Below are 17,150 nucleotides of genomic sequence, written 5' to 3' on the forward strand. Positions count from 1 at the left end.
ATTACAACGGACATAATTTAAAAACAAATGATATTAAGTTATGCAAGTAATTCCTCTTAAATAATGTATGCAATTTGAACGAGCAAATTAAAATATTTTAAATTGTTTGAATTGTTTCGAATTTCGTATTCACTCAAATATAAATAAAAATAGTTATCTGTGATTTTTTTTAATATTTATCACAGAAAATGTAGCAAATGTTGCCAATACTCTTTCATATCATTTCCCCTAACAAACAAATATAGAAACTTACGTAGTAAAATTTTTTATTCTTTGTTTCATAAGAATATAATTTGGGCTTTAAAACGACGATAATAAACAAGATAACGATTTAACCAAAAATTGAAAGAAACTACCTTTTACTAGAACAATTATTAGTTTTTAGTTAAAATGCATATTATTCATTCGTTGATAAGTCCAACAGTTTACCTCACATTTGTAATGCAAGTTGCTTACACGTTAAAGAGCTCTTTATTTCTGAGCAATAAAAGTAAATTATCTGAATATTCTTGCCATAAAGTAGATTTATAAATCCAAACGAAAGGGTTTACGATTTCATTGAATTGTTTTTTAAATGACAATCTTGATTTATAAATGTAAGTAGCCGTCATGATGATTATAGTTTCAAATAAATTCTACTACGCTTAAAAAGTATTGCTTAAAAAGTAAGTTTTAAAAGAAAACATTTTCTTCCTATTTTTTTATATTTTTTTTTAACTTGAAGTATTTCTTATCATATCTTAAACTTAAATCTAAAACCTTATAATTACCTTAGCTATTTTTGCAATATTTAGATGTAGAAATGCAGTTGAAAAAAATAATTGAGAAGAAAATTGCTGTCATATGTACACAAAAGTAACCAAGTAGAAATGGAAAGGTCGAGTTTCATTAACATTTAAAAAAACTCTAATGTATCGTTTGCTTCATTCGTATATTTGATTAACTTGAGTCTATTCATTATTATTTTTGTAGGATTTTCGTCACTAAAAAAATCAACATCAAATTAATAATAATTTTCAAAAACTGATTGTGGAAACCTATTCCCGAACTCTGCCTTGGAACAACAGCTACCAATGCCATATCCTGACAAAATTTAATTAAAAATAAAAAAATGCGACAAAACTAGCTGACATCGAAAAGCATTCACGCAGAAAATTTATAGCCCTGCTTAAAAAATACCATGGTCAAGTAAAAGCACCATAAAATTTTAAAATGTATTCCCTACTTCTCTAAAAAAACTGATAGGCTTTCTGAGTAAGAAGCGTATATATATAATTTCTGTTTTTTTTTTATTTATACTAAACATCAAAAGCGCAGTTACATGGAAAGTATAAATTTCAACATAAGCAGGAATCATGATCGGAGTAATGGAAGTCGTGACCATTCCCCTCAAAGAAACAAATTTACTCAAAAGTAGCAATTTGAGGACTTTTATTTCGAAACATTTGCCCCAGACTCAATATTTGTGCCCGAAAGTTTCACTCTGACATTAAATTCAATTTTTGCACATTTAATCTCATGTAAAATTATTCGTTCAAATTTAATAAAAAATATCTAAAAATATTTTTTGAACATGGCCCTATTTTTACTAAGTCTTACCCTTCCCACGCAGAATATTTTCCGTAGCTTTATGAGATAGGGTTGGTTGGCGGAAGTGGGTCATTGGGGTAAGTGGGTCACCCCCTAAAACTGAAATAGGGATATGGTTTTTGTACTTTTGTATACACTGATTATGTCATACATTACCACATTGATTGGTTTTGCATATATTTGGGCTTCGTGGATTTTTTTTCTAGATCATAGAACTTAGTCAAAGAAAATTCTGAAACATATTTTTTTGCGAGTTCAAGCAACATTTTTCAAAGAAGTGCTTTCAAGTAAGTTTTTATATTTTTTATGGTCATTAGAATTTCATATTAACTTAAAGTGAATACTGCATTAAAATTTTTCGCATAAACTAATCTTAAAAAATGTTTAAGAGGCGGAGTTCAACTTACCCCGTAAACTTTCGCTATACGGGGTAAGTCGGTCCGCCTTTAAGTGAAGATTTTAAAATCAAAAGCAACTGTGATGAAATATTTGTATAAGTGAAATAAAAGACAAATATGATGACCTAGTAGGAATTGGTAGTTCAGCGGCAAAAACTGCTAAAACTGGTGATTATGAATTTGTGAAACTTACATCAAAGATAATCCTTAAGTATTATGTAGGTCTAATGCTAGAAATTGATGGTACAAATTTAAAGAAAAAAAAACTGCTAAATTTGCAAGAACGAATAGAAATAGTGACACTTTTTATTGGCCAGGTTCAGATGATGTTGGAATTATTACTGAGGATGAAGTACTTTCTTAGCCAACTTTAAATAGACGTAGCCATTTAGTGTTTCCAATTCATTTGCAACTTATAGTTTTGCCTAATTTACCAAAATTGATCTTAATTAACTTTCGATACATTTTACAGATGTATTTTTTTTTAATTTTCCGTCATAAAGATTTAAAAGACAGTAAATCTCACATAAATTGATGCATTTACAAAAAAATAATCCAGACTAAAAATGTAAACTTTATCAAGAAAACCTATTACCCTTTTTTAGATTAATTTTATTTATATTAACATTAAGAGAGGGTGACCCACTCACCCCTTATTAAGGATTAAATGGGACACCCAACTGATTTTAAAAAAAAAAGTAATCGTTAAGAATATTTAAAGCATTGTTTTAGAAAATAATGAGGAACTAACTTTTATTTATTAATAATGTACAAGATGAAAAAAAGACAAAAGTCTATATTTGCTTTGTTTCAAAACTTTTGTAAAATGTTTCAAAAACGAACTCTTCTCAAAAGGGGTCCCACTTACTCCAACCAAACCTACATAAATTTCTTAAAATGTATTTGGACAATTCTTGAAAAAAAAAAAGTCCCTTGCTTAACGCTAAGTTTTTTATTTTATTCAAGTAACTATGAATTCAATATGGGATTAACAGTTTTTCTTTGATAGCATATTAAAGCATGTATTATTTTCCAACACCATATATCTTTGAAGGTTTTTGTTAGCTGGAAAAAATAAAAAAAATTAGCGTTACGCACGGGACATTTTTTCGAGAATCGCCCATTTAATAAACAATAACTATTTTTCATATTAAAAAACTATGTCTAAACATGTATTTTTTCTCTTGTAAAACAAATTCATATTAAGCAAAAGGCTTACATGGCACATTTTATGTCATGGCACATCGCGTTCTTGCATCTTTTGTGTTTATAATACTCCACATTTTCGTCTTTGAATACGAAATTTTGTGTACATGAACACCAATACCATTAAAGGATACTTCGGACTTTCTTCAACCTAAAAGGCAGCGTTTACCCAATCCATTTAACATATTCTACAACGCACTTCTATATCCTTTCAAAAATCCTACCATTTAAATACGCGACTCTTGATGTTCAAATATTATAAAGAAACTTTACAGTTTCCAAAGTGTATTTCAATAAAAAAAAAATAATAATAGAGGCACCCATATACTCAAAATTTAAAAACCCATGCATTTAAAGCATGGAATTTATTTTTCTTTTTTGCTGTTAAGCGTAAGGATTTTTTGAACTTTTAAATAATAGTTTTCTATGTTTATAGGTTTTGTGTGAGATAAATGTTTGTTTTAAGTATTAAATTTAGTGGTTTCTAGAAATACTATATTTTATGAAATACGCTAAGCCGATTGAAACGAAAAATGATCACGTTTACACTGTAAAACAAATCCGAAACGTTACCGATTACTTCCGTGGAACGTTTCGAGATTTAACAGGATTTTTATTCAATTACTCTGAAAATCAAGTATCTTAATCAACATTTTTCTAAATTGCTACAAGTGACACAAATGCAAACTTCTCACTGTTGGAAAAACTATTTTCAGCTACCAGTTTAAAAATTACCTGAGCATATTTAACAAGAGCATCGGCTTCAGTTCGATTGCGGCCCGTCCAGTTGACTAATCTCCCAATGAGAGTGAATAAGTCTCTGGATTCCGTAGCTTTGCCAGAATTGCAAGCGAGTAAGATTAATGGTGCTTACTTGTATTTCTAGCTTAGCTTAGGCCATGTTTGCAATACCGTTTTCTTAGCTTTCTTCACAAATCAGGAAGATGTTAAGTTATTATAGGTAGAATCCATGACAATTCAACAAGGGTTGTGACATGATGGTCTCGGACTTTTTTTAATTTAACATAAACTAAAACTCATAAAAATTAATAAATACCTTTTTTTTGCCCAAAAATTTCCTGGGCCGAGATACAGGCCGCCAAAGATGGCGCTCCTGTCATGATTTCTCACTTGGGAGTTTCATCAAAATCTTTAAAGTACATTATCTCAGGAACAGTCGAACATTTTGTTGCAGTTTGTTTTATTTAAAAGGATATTTTTTCTTGTTTAAAAACATATTCAACATTTTAAAATATGTGCTTTAGATTTTTTTTCCACAATCTTTTGAAAAATAAAATGTTTAAAATAACGTTTTTGATTTTTCTCAAATATGTCAATTTCAAAAATTTTCATTTTTTTTACAGCTTCTTAGTAAACCTACCCACGTTTTCTCGAATGGTTCCATAGACATGAATGGCTTTAACTGGTGAAATTACTGAGTTCTTCAAGAAGATTCCAGAATAATTTAAGGAAGGTTACTGAATTTTAGCGAAAAACATTCCTGTTTTTTTGCAAGATATGCTACTTGCAGAAATTGGGCTCATTAGCCCAATATCTACTATGATATATTTGCCCTATAAATATCAGTTTATTATGCACCTTTTTTTTTTCCTGGTATGGCAAATTTAATGGCCAGTATTATACGTTATCGTTCTATTTTATAAGAGATAATGTTATTATTACCATTATTGTTACTATTATTATTAAAATTATTATCATAGTTTTTAGTTTATAATTTTAACTGGTAAACGTAGATATAAAAAGTTTTAAACACTTAAACTGAACTAGAAAAATGGAGAGCGACAATGGCGGATAGTGTAACTTAATTGAAGTTAGCGCAAAGAAAAGTATGACATCTTCGATCTGGAAGTACTCCTTTTCAAAATTGCAATGTGTAATAATGCGTCAATAATTGTATGCGATATATGTCTTAAACGGATATTTTATGAAATTCTATGTTTATAATTAGTTTTTTTTTTTTTTTCGTTTTGATACTACACTGTAAAAAAATCCGAAACGTTACTGAGTATTTCCGTGTAAGGTTTCAGAATTTCAATGGTTTTTATACACTTCCTGGAAAAATCAAGTATCATAGTCAAAAAGTTTCCTGAATTGCTACAACTTGAAAGAATGCAGACTTTTCACTGTTGGGAAAAATATTTTTACCTCCCAGTTTAAAGATTAACTGAGCGTATTCATAAAGTGTATCGGCTTCCGTTCGATTACGGCATGTCCATGCTATTTAAGCTACCAAAGGGAGCAAAAAAGTATGAACTGCGTTGGCTTCGTAAGAATTGCAAGCGAGTAAAATTCTTGATACTTGCTTGCAATTCTGGCTTAGCTTTGGCTGCCTTAGCAATACTGCGTAAGGAACTTTCTTAATAAATCAGGAAAGTGCCAAGGAATTATACTATACCTCGCTACGTTTACTCTAAAGTTACACAGAAACGAGTGGCTTAAAACAGGATGATTTCTGGACTTTTCAGGAAGTTTCCGGGATAATTTCAGGTAGTTTACTGAGTTTTAGCGGAAAACATTCCTGGTTTTTGTAAAGTATTTTACCAGCAGAAATTAGACACATCAGCTGCCCATTATTTTCCAGGAACGTTTCTGAATCGTTTTTACAGTGTAAGACATTTGTAGGTCTAGCTATAATTATCAACAATACCTGTCCCGTTGCCTTTTCAATGCATTTTGTGGTATCATGTATCTGGTATTTTGAAACAAACAAAGAAAAATCACTAAGAATGAAATGATTACTATAAAACAGCTAATATGAAGTAAACTACTCACTTTACCGATTACATTTTTGAAAATAATTGAATTAACTGAGAGAGGATCGCTCAGTTTTACTTACCTTTTGAAAAATGTCATTATCAAACCTGAGCTATTATTTATAAAAAAACACTTACTTCAAGGTTATTTTAAAATGTTTGCCAAGCCATCCTACTCATTTGAAATATAAATGATGATAAACGTTTATTTGATTTTTATATAAATATAACAAGCACCGCAAGTTCAAAAGAAGAAGAAATTTACCACTATTCCGTTATCACATTGAGTAAAATGCATTGAAATAAAATATATTTAAAACTTTTTAAATAGGTTAAAAGTATTGATCTAATTTTAAAGAATTTGACTACTTAATTTCATAAGGCATTTTTCTTCCTAAACTTTAATAACTGTTTTAAACTAATCCTTAAATAACATATTATTTATTGTAACGTTAATGGTTTAGTGGGGTGCATGTAACTTGAAAATTATCCTTCTTGAGCACTCTATAAAATTTAGCAACACAAAGTAAGAAAATGTCGAATTATTTTTGTGTTATTTAACTAATGAAAATACAACAGTAATAAGTAACATACATATTACAACGCAGTGTGAGAAATATAAAGCTAAAATAGTTAGAACAGGTGGGTGAAGAAAAGTTGTGTACCTATACCACTAAAAAAAGTCTTAAATTTTAGCAGGACCTAATAATATGTTTTGATTCCAACGGCTTGATAAAAATTCAAGATTTTAGAAAAGAAAAAGTTTTTTTTTTGCTTATTTTTCTCAAAAACAGAACACTGGAATAAACAAAATGCCGGACCTAAAGCGTTTTGCAGCTGTACTGCCTGAAAACGTGTACAATGTAAAACTAATCGTTCCATATATTTTGCCTCCTATGACGATCGGCGGAAAAATCAGCAATAAGAAGAAAAAAAAGTTAGTTTCTGATCAATGTTCTCTATGCCTTTCTAAAACATCAACATCAATTAAAAAGGAAATTATTTCTCCAGAATAAGTAACAACTACATGAAACAGAGCCAGGTGTACTCATAAAGCCTTGAAACTCTGCTTAAAACATTTTCTTGAACGACAAGTCAGATTTTTCTGTAGATTTATAAGCTTATCCATTAATTACATGAGGGGAATTTCAAATTCTACACTCTTAATTCAAAAGAGCGAAAAAATAACTCTTAAAAAGAGTGAAATCTATTGCGGGTGCATTCATTCTTTCTGAGTGCTAGCTTTATCGAAAAAAGACGCTTTACGAAAAAACCAAGACTAAAACTTTTCTTTATTCGCGTGAAATTCGGAAACACTCCGTTTGAGGAGCGAAATATAAAAACATTCTTTAAAAGAAGGACTCAAAAACATTTTCATTGGTTCGATTCTGTCACGTGATTTTGTTTAGGGAGAATCTTCTATACCTCCACGTTAGGCTTACCCAACGTTGGTCGCGAGTACCAAGTGGATGCCGCTATCTAAATGTCTTCATTTAATGAATTTAAACAAAATTTGTTGCCGAATGAGGTTTCTGAAGGCAGTGCACAAAAACTGCATGGTAAGTGCGAAGAATTTTCTTTTTTATTAAAACTTGTAACTGTTAATATTTCTTGAACTGCTCGTATATCATTACAAATCATCCACGTGCAATGTTACGGCGAACTTTTTCTTCCAAATGAATGAAACTTTCATCAACAATTTTATTTCGATCATCGAATCAAAAATATGACATTTGAAACAGTCGTTACCATCTTTGGTGCGTGTGTAATGTATATATATTTTAGGCAGGTGTTACAGACCCGACCATGCGCAAATCTATAGGTCGGATACCGAATCCGCTCCCGATGGTCGGAGCTCCAACCACTGCGTATATTTTAAATTAATCAAACATTGTTTTTGTGTATAATAAACTTTAAAGAGTATCATAAACTTTGTATAATACACTCATTCATATGTGTAACGGGCCATTCATTAATTCAGGGTCCTGAGGGGGAGGGGGTGGAAAATTCTCTACATACCCTTGCTTGGAGAGGGGGGGGGGTAGATCCATTCTTACGTAATATTTTCCAAGCCGATATTTTATATTAGAAATCCGCGGTCAAGTGGTTTGGCAAATATTATATTTCATTTGCTTCAGGAAGGTAAAAGTATGTATTATAGGATGAGCTGTTTTTTACTTGTGTTTCAAAGAATGAAACGTGTAAAATATAATAAAAGAATCGCACTGTGTTTTGCATGTCTTATTTTTAATTATTATCGCATCATATACAAAAATTATTTGTCAAAAACATTCGGTCTAGATTCCTTACAGAAAACATTTCTTTACTCAAAAATGTTTTTAAAAAAATTTAAAAAAAATGATAGTTAATTTAAGAACGATCCCAGTGATGTAATATTTGTTATTTTATTATTGTGAAGAAAAAAAATAATCTTACCTAAGATGGGGGGGCGGGGAGTCTTACATACCCTTACATAGGTGGAAGGGAAGGTCAAAAATTGCCAAAAATTGTCCTTACGTAATGAATGGCCTCGAAGAAGCAAAATTGAATTCAAACGTATCTTGTCACAATTTATGAGTGACTTTTTAAATTAATTTGAACTGATGTAACTTTTAAAACATTATTAATGTTAAAAGGCACACCGAGAATATCAATATAGAGTTTCAATATTTTAAATCTATTTATTTGGAACTGTGTGGGTTTTTTAGTTTTATTTCTATCTTTAGATTCGGAAATGTACGTAATATTGCACGTGGGTGATTTGTAACGATGTACCAGTAGTTCAAGAAATATTACCAGTTAAAGTTTTAATAAAAAAGAAAATTCTTCGTATTTGCCATACAGTTCTTGTGCATCCTCTTCGGAAACACTAAAAACATTTTTTTTTTTTTCATTTTCTAAATTAAAAAACTAATTTTTTTTTCAAATGAAATAAGTTTTAAAAACAGTTTTAAATTCAAATACACAGCATAAGCACATGAAAACACGTTTAAAAAACAATTTCACCAAAGGAGAGTGAAATGATTTTACCTATTTTATTCTAAAAAAAGAGTGAAATAGCGGCTTTCCAAAACAGAAAGCAACCACTCATTTAGGATATTAATTTAGTCTTAAAAAGAGTGAAAAACACTTATCAAAAGGGAGTGAAATAAGCTTATCCAAAAGGAGTGAAAATAACCGCTCCGCAAAAGGAATGAAATTCACTCCTATAAGGAAAGTGCGTTTTCGACACTGGAAAGGAGTGAAAATTTACTCAGTCTGAGTTAAAATCGCTGGAATTTTTTAAGAGAGTAGCAACTTTTCTCTCACCCTTAAATGAATGACTGTCTCTGAACTTTACACAAAAGGTAATTTTATAGTGAAATAAATTTAAGCTGAGAGTATAAATGGTTGTTAAGGGACGAAAAATTATTATGTATCAATAATACGACATCTAGACTGTCTTCTAAGAATAAGAACACTAAACAAAACTGCACTTTTCCTAAAAATTGTTTAACTTTTCTGCCGATTGTAGAGGGCAAACGACAATGACTAATAGGTTAATGGTACTTAATCGGCGGGTACTGTTAAAAAACTTTGTAACATCTTGCTATTTTGATCCTTCGAGGTTTCTGTTTTTTCGGAAGTTATAAGAAACTCACTTTTTTTCAGAAATCTGTATTTTTAATCAAGCCATCGAACGATAAAGGTATTTTTTGATCGTGCAAATTTTTTTGATTTTTCCTAGTAGTATGGGTACAAAACTTTTTCGCATCCGGCTTGTCCGGTCCTTTGAACTTAGACGGGGACGCTAGGAACTTGTTTTTCCATAAGAAACATTTGTAAGATTCTTTTCCCATGTAGCGTATCCCCGTTTCACCTGCAAGGTACCCTTTGATTTCGCAACCGTTATTCCTAGATGCATATTGCATACTTCCAACTGCAAAACAAATCAAAAAGGGATGCTGAGTTAAGATAACAAAAACAAATAGAGAAAAAAAAACGAAATCTTAATTTTTATACGAACCCTTAGTCCTCTAACTTATATTTCGGGAAGTAATTTTCATTAAAAATAGTTCCAGCGCAAAAAAAAGAGAAACATTTTCGACCAAAACAAGATATGTAAAATTTCCAGAAATTTTGAAATGGTGAAACAAAACCGTTTTTCTTTCCGGAAAAATTGGAAAAAAATGGAAAAATTGATTTTTTTATGAATAAAAATAGGGTTTAATAGCTATGTGTTCCTTGGAACATATAAAGGATTAAGCATTAAAAAATATATGCAATCCACACATCTTTTTCTGCTTGACAGAAATACACATAAAGGTAAGTTTAATTAGAAAAAAAACTTTTTGTTTTATAACTGAGAGCTTATTCAAAGCCAGAAATAAGTCAAGTCGTCGTACAACCAATAATATTGGAACTAACTTTAACTTAAAATAATAATTGTTGTAATTTTTGACTCTCAAACATAATTGATATTGTCTGAAAGAAAATTAAGTATAATTTCCCTTCCTTGTAATGTTACTTTACTGTCTGAAAATGAAAACTATTCAGTTTTGATTTTTTTTCAATCCAGTCTAAGTCCAAATCAAAACTAAAATGTTTTTTTTCTTTCCAACAGAAACCGCAATCCAAAACTGCGTAATGGTTTCCAAAGCTGAACCAAAACTTAAACTGGAGTTTCAGTTTACTCTTACCGCCGTGTTAAGCACAGTAGTAAAAGCAGTCATTCCTGCTCTTTGAAACAAAACTGAGTTATTATAACCAAGTTTTTCAATGTTTCGTATTTTACTTAATAAATAAAATGTTTTAGTGTTATTTGTTCAAGAGCTATTTGTTTAACAAATTATGAAAAAAAGAAAGAAAAAAGACAGATCTGAATCAAATATATGGAAAAGCCAAACTTTAAAACACAATATCTCTGCTTGATCTTAACTGCATATCCCACTTTTGTGCTAAGCATGACAGTATACAGGGTGCGGCAAAAAAAAAAAAAAAAAAAACTCGGATAAAGGTTGCATCATTGAATGGAAGTAAAGTACTAATTTCATTTTAATGAGTGTCTTATTTATTTTTCTCTCTCTCTCTTTATTAGAAAACAGTTTGCAATATAGCTTCTAGTTTGTGTATTGTTTTTCGGTTTTCTTACAATTTTAAGCAAAAGACTTGCTGTTTTAAAATTTCTTAAGCAAGTAGAACAACAGTTCCATTATTTGTTGTGCCTCGGAAAACAGTATTTGATGCGCTATGCAGCTTCAAGTGGCTTGGAAATGATAATCAGTGTCCACAAAGTGTACAAAATTTAACAGTGAACATTTCAGTTAATCCTCAGGTCATCCAAAAGTGAGTTCGATGAAATCCTTGGGTTTCCACGTGAGATGTCGCTCGTAAGACGGGGGGAGAATTAGTGACTGATAAAAGCGACTAAGGGTAAAAACAGCTCAAACAGAAATTTTTCGAGTTCCTAAAAGTTCATGCTTTCGTATGACTCCGAAGATCCCGCTTGAGACGGGCCACAAGTCGACATTGGAAAGAGATACCTTTTACTGATTTAACCGCTCAACCAGCTCATAACCCCCAGAACAATAGGATTCGGCCTGTAGACACTCCAAGCACCTTAGAAAATGTTAAATCTAGCTACATCATCGCTAAAATCTGAAGCCAGGCTTTGTCTGTGGTGGAATGAGCACAAGAGACAAAAAATCTCTGGTTTTTTATGGATGAGGGCCATAAAATGAATCAAAAAGTGTACCAAAGGACATTTTAGAAGCTGATGTACTTCTGTGGACCTAATGGTAGACTGGAAATTTAAAATTGACTCCACACCAATTCATACGGTCAAAAAGACAAGAGTTGTGCAAAGGCGTATTGCTTTGACATGATATCATCAATGCAGTGGACGCTCTACTCGCTAGACTTCAATCACATTTATTACACTGTATGGCCTGTTTTAGTGTCAAAAGGTCTACCCTAAACTACACATAAGTTTGGACTTTCTAAAACAATTTCTTTATAGGGTATAGGATTGATTAAAGGATTTGCGGCCCTTAAATGAAAATTGCAATAAGCAGTTGCACCTCTGTATTACTTCAAAAGGCGACCAAATTGAAACCAATTAATTTATTGGTTGCTAAAAGTCTTCTCATATTATTATTTTGGGTGTTTTGTTAATTTGTTTATTTTAAATGAAGTTCCATGGAAAATTGCTTGCCCGGGATTTTTTAAAAAAAATTTTAATTGCCTCTCCCTGTACATTTGGTTCGCACAGTCAGCAGAAACATATTCATGTGATTAAAGTTACGCTTTTTTGTTTTATGAAGACGGAAAAGAAATTCTTCACTAAGTATGTTGGTTATTTTATTTTATATATGCTTTTTTTGCAAAAGGTCTTAAATGTTTTTTGATCTATATGCTAATTATATTGTCATACAACAACTTGCATTATCAAAGTTAGACAGTATTTTAACATACAAGGAGGGAGTGGAGGGAGGAAACTGCATCAGAATTTAAGTATGAGGAATTTCTAACCGCTTTTTGCTGAAAATTTCAATTAGAACTTGATGAACATTTGAAAAAAAAATCTTTTTTCAATTTTTCCATAGTGAAAATTTACTCCTTCGGAAAAAAAAAATCAGTTTTTTTCCGAGTTTTTCTGGTTTTCATCTCTAACCAAAACTCAAGGAACCAAATTTCAAGAGAATGTAAAGATGAGGTTGGAACTTATAGCCTTTTGAGAAGAATGGCTGGATTTTGAAGTAAAGTCACAAACTATTTACATTATATATTGCTATTAGTTGAATTTCTTATTTTTTTCACTAACTTTCTTTTCACTACAAAATTTCAATATCATATCCCTGCAACTTATTTTGATCAATTTTACATTTGGAGGTATGCATCTAGCACTAACGGTTGCGAAAATAAAGATCTTGCAGGTTAAATGGAGCACGATGTCTCTTGAAGGAACTGAACCCGATGCTGTCCTTTTAATTTTTTGCAGTTGATTTTTATTAATGATTTTCGCTCCATCCTGCTACAGTGGTGCTCAGAATTATAAGGACACACAGAAAATTGCATAGAAAAAAATATTTGTAAAATAATTCAGTGACATTTATACACAAAATGCCTTTTTATGCTAGGAATCATTATGCAATGCATAACATTTGAAAATACAAAGTATAAATGTTTTACCGTGATTTATAAACAAAATTATATTGATAAAACTAAGCAAAATTATAAAGACAACAAGCGGTTTCCCGTTAAAACCCCCCAGTAATCATTAATATCAGTCACTTTTCAGTCTCTTTTATCAGTCTTGATATTATGGAAGTTGAAGAACATTTCTGGACATTTTTATGCTGACTTTTTCGATGGTGAAAATAAACTATTGCTTGTTTCGATATTGAACACCATTTTTTTATCATACTTCGGATGCCAAAATGCCTCACGCATTTTCCATTCAGCTTCAATCGAGCCTTTTGTCCGGCTAGTAGAGTAATTTATCGAAATAGTGCAAAGAAATCATTTTGAGGTTTGATAAACATGTAATTAGGCATTATTCTGCTGGAACAAGTTGTTTAAACACGTAATTAACGTTTTTTTTTATATTGTTCAGTACATCAACATTACCCTCAGAATTCCTTCTGATGTGCATAAAAAAAATTGGTATAATTTTTCATCCGTTTAGAAACTTCGTCAGACCATTACGGAGCCGCCTCCATGTGTACGCTTTGAGATTTGTTTTTTTCCTTCACCGGCATCGTACCAGAAGCAGCAAAAACCATATAGTCCATCCTAATTAAACTTTTTCTCATCAGAAAAGATTACATTATTCCACTTTTTATCAATTAAGGCCATTTTCGGCACGCTCAAACCTTGGTCTCCTATGAACTTTTTTATGAGTCGGTCGTGACATACACTGGTGTGCAAAAATTAAGGACAAAGTCGAAAAATTAGCATATCAGCTGAACGAAGAGGCAGAGTGGACAGAAAGACCAATCTGGAGATTAAGTAAGGTGATGTACAGTAGCACATGCGCAGAAATGCAGGCAGACGTAATGGGGGAGTGTCTGAGTAGTATAAAGCATGTTTTCGGTGTAAAATCAGTATTTCTGGCAAAGAGATTGCACGCCGTATAGCAGTTAAAATCGCACCGAGTTGCTGCCTCAGCGAGAAATGGCGAATAATCAATCTGTTAGACGACATCTGGATGCTTTTACCCGAGGTCGAATCATTGGGAAGTTGGAGGAAGGCCGCAGTGTGACAAGTGTGGCTGCAGAGTTCGGAATTGCTCACAGCATCGTTTCACGACTTTGGAGACAATTTCAAACTACAAGAATAGCTATCCGGGGGTTCAGTCGTCCACGAGGAACCACACCCGCAGACGACCTATATATTGTCTTACAGGCCAGAAGAAACAGGCGGCAGACAGCGGGAGAAATCGCTAGACACACGACACAGGCGACTGGACGACCGATATCGCGTTTTCCCGTGGCCAGAAGACTGCACGGTGGTGGTCTGTTTGCACGACGCCCTATGCGGTGTGTACCTCTAACGCCAGCCCATCGGAGAAGGCGTTCTCTGTGGTACCGGGAACACCGGAATTGGAGAGACAATGAATGGGGACGAGTACTCTTTACGGATGAGAGCAGATTCAGTCTGAGTAGCCGCAATCATCCCTCGAACATCATTGAAAGGGACAGGTATGGAGGTCGCGGTGTTCTCGTTTGGGGTGGCATTATGCTTGGTAGTCGTACAGACCTTCACATCTTCGACGCAGGTTCAGTCAACGGCACCCGTTATTGTAACGAGATTCTTCTTCCATATGTGCGTCTTTTTAGAGGCGCTATGGGTCCGCAGTTCCTTTTCATGAATGACAATGCACCATGTCATCGCACAATAGCTGCCGAACAGCTCTTAGAGAGTGAGGATATTGAACGTATGGATTTGCCGGCACGATATCCGGATCTCAATCCCATCGAGCATGTACGGGATTTTCTAGGCAGACGCTTGGCAGCTCGTACCTTACCACCAGTAACGATTTGGGAGCTCTGATTGGCGCTGCAAGACGAATGGGCAGCAATGCCTCAACAACTCATTGACACCCTCATTCTCAGCATGGGCAGACGCTGTGAAACCTGCCTAGCAGTCGGGGGAGATCATATCCCCTACTAAAGACCGGATGTTTCTTGCTGGACACCCATCACAGGGATGTTTCGACCTTCAGTCGCATTGTGCTCCATGCTACTTTTTCAATAAACCTTCTTTTTATCCCTCTGATTTCTCTTTTAGTAAGTGTTGCTTACATTACACATGTCCTTACGTATTGGGGATCTTACAATATTAAATGTGTTGATTTGGAAAGCTTTTGTACAAAGTTATATTGAAAAAACCGTCTCGTCCTTAATTTTTGCACACCAGTGTAGTTTCACATCATGAAACGTTTTCTCTTTTCGTAAAACATGTTGATCAGTTCGAGAATTTCATTGTAACTTGAATTCCCATCTAATACCTCATTATGTTGCTCTTTAGACCAAACTCGTCTTATTATCATGTGTTTCACACACACAGAAACAGAAGATCTCCTATCTGTTTATTTTTGTGTACTTATTTGCCGTGATTTTTCAGAAAACTCTAAATGACCTATTTCTGTCTATTCAGATTTGTTGTTATTTGACTTACAGTAAGTCGTGAAGTTTGTCAATCAATCACTTTTCTTTCTCAAACACTTTAAGTTTAGTACCTAGCGGCATTATTGTAAAAATAGAATGCGCAGTCCCCAATCACTTAATAAGCATTTAAATCGCTCTGTAGTGCAGTGTGCAGAACAAAAAACAAGCAAATTTTGCTTTTTAGAACACAAAATCTGATTGTCTCTATAATTTTGTTCGCATGATAGGGATATCTTAATTCAAACTTAATTCTATGAATATTAAATTCCTGTGTATTTCCAATAAATTTAATAAAAAATTTCTCTTTTGACATTAGTTTCCAGTCATAAAATCTGCATAACTTTCTCAACCAAATGCAGTCAGGATTTTGGGAATCGTTTTTTTGTTTTTATAATTTTGGCCCCCACTGTAGTTATGCATAACAAGCAATGACAAAACGTTTGAATGCAGAAGTCCAATTTTCAAGAGTACAACAATGCCCTTCTCACCAGTTCATAGTTAAATAGGAGTACTTAAATTAATACGAGGATTGATAAGATTGGAATTGACATTCGAGGTCTTTCAGCTGAACGTTTCAGGACTTCTAACACGGTTACGAGACACGATGATGGTTAGGAATCACATAGCATTGCATGTTGAAAAGTAGTTATTTATTCGGTTGAGACCATCGGGCAAAACCCAGGTAGAAGAAACAGCAAGACTTTACTACGTGCGGTAGCATACTCTTGAGAACTCTGCATACCATTTCATAGTTAGTGGAGAAAAAAATCTAAAACTTCAAAAGGACGAAAATTCTGATTGCCAATTAATCAAGATTTGCACCGTATTTTCTAGGATGTAATACGCAAGTAGTATGTACTTATATTTAGCATTATGTTTTCTTGTTATAAAGCTTTTTCCGAGCTGATTTAGATTTTACGGTTGATTTACCTGGAAGACTGTTTTGTTTCTTTGACTTGTGTCACAGATTAATTGGTAAAAATTCTGCTACTAAGGACGAGACTTCGAAACTCTAAAAACTTTTTCTTTGGGTTATATTTTATTTGAAATACAGGGTTAGCATAAAAGAATGTCCCGGTTTTAAAAATTTATATTTCATAAACTATCACACTTAACACTATAAATGATACATAAAAATAAAGATAAACTGTGCAAGTTTTTTTGAACGTACGTAACTACTTAAAAATGAACTTTCCGCACTAGTGGAGCCAGAAATTCCTTCTAAAGGGGTTTTTTTAGTCACAAAAATCCTTACACGTGTATTAAGTATTATATTAGGATTGGTAACAATGTTAAAATCAAGACCTCTGGGGGGGGGGCTATCCCCCCTCCCCACTTTGCTGCGTCACTGACGTTCCACAACGCTGGCTTGGCCGTGCAGGTGATGATGATTTACCCTTGATGAGTTTGCCAGATAGAACCCCAAAACTAACCCCATGTATTTTTTTATAAGGTTTCGTCAAAGACGGTGTTTATACACCACCATTGACTACAACATTGCAAGAGCTGAAAGATCGCATTTGTGTAGCATT

The 17,150-nt window shown here is 32.9% G+C and overlaps 1 protein-coding gene across 2 annotated transcripts in view; it reads right to left on the reverse strand.

The window, feature by feature from the left end:
* Positions 1-17,150, reverse strand: part of LOC129231472 (glycine receptor subunit alpha-2-like) — a 138,664-nt gene that overhangs the window by 21,077 nt on the left and 100,437 nt on the right. The gene's annotated exons all lie outside the window — the stretch shown is intronic.

This window comes from Uloborus diversus, chromosome 10, assembly GCF_026930045.1.
Source record: "Uloborus diversus isolate 005 chromosome 10, Udiv.v.3.1, whole genome shotgun sequence".
Lineage (NCBI taxonomy): Eukaryota > Metazoa > Arthropoda > Arachnida > Araneae > Uloboridae > Uloborus > Uloborus diversus.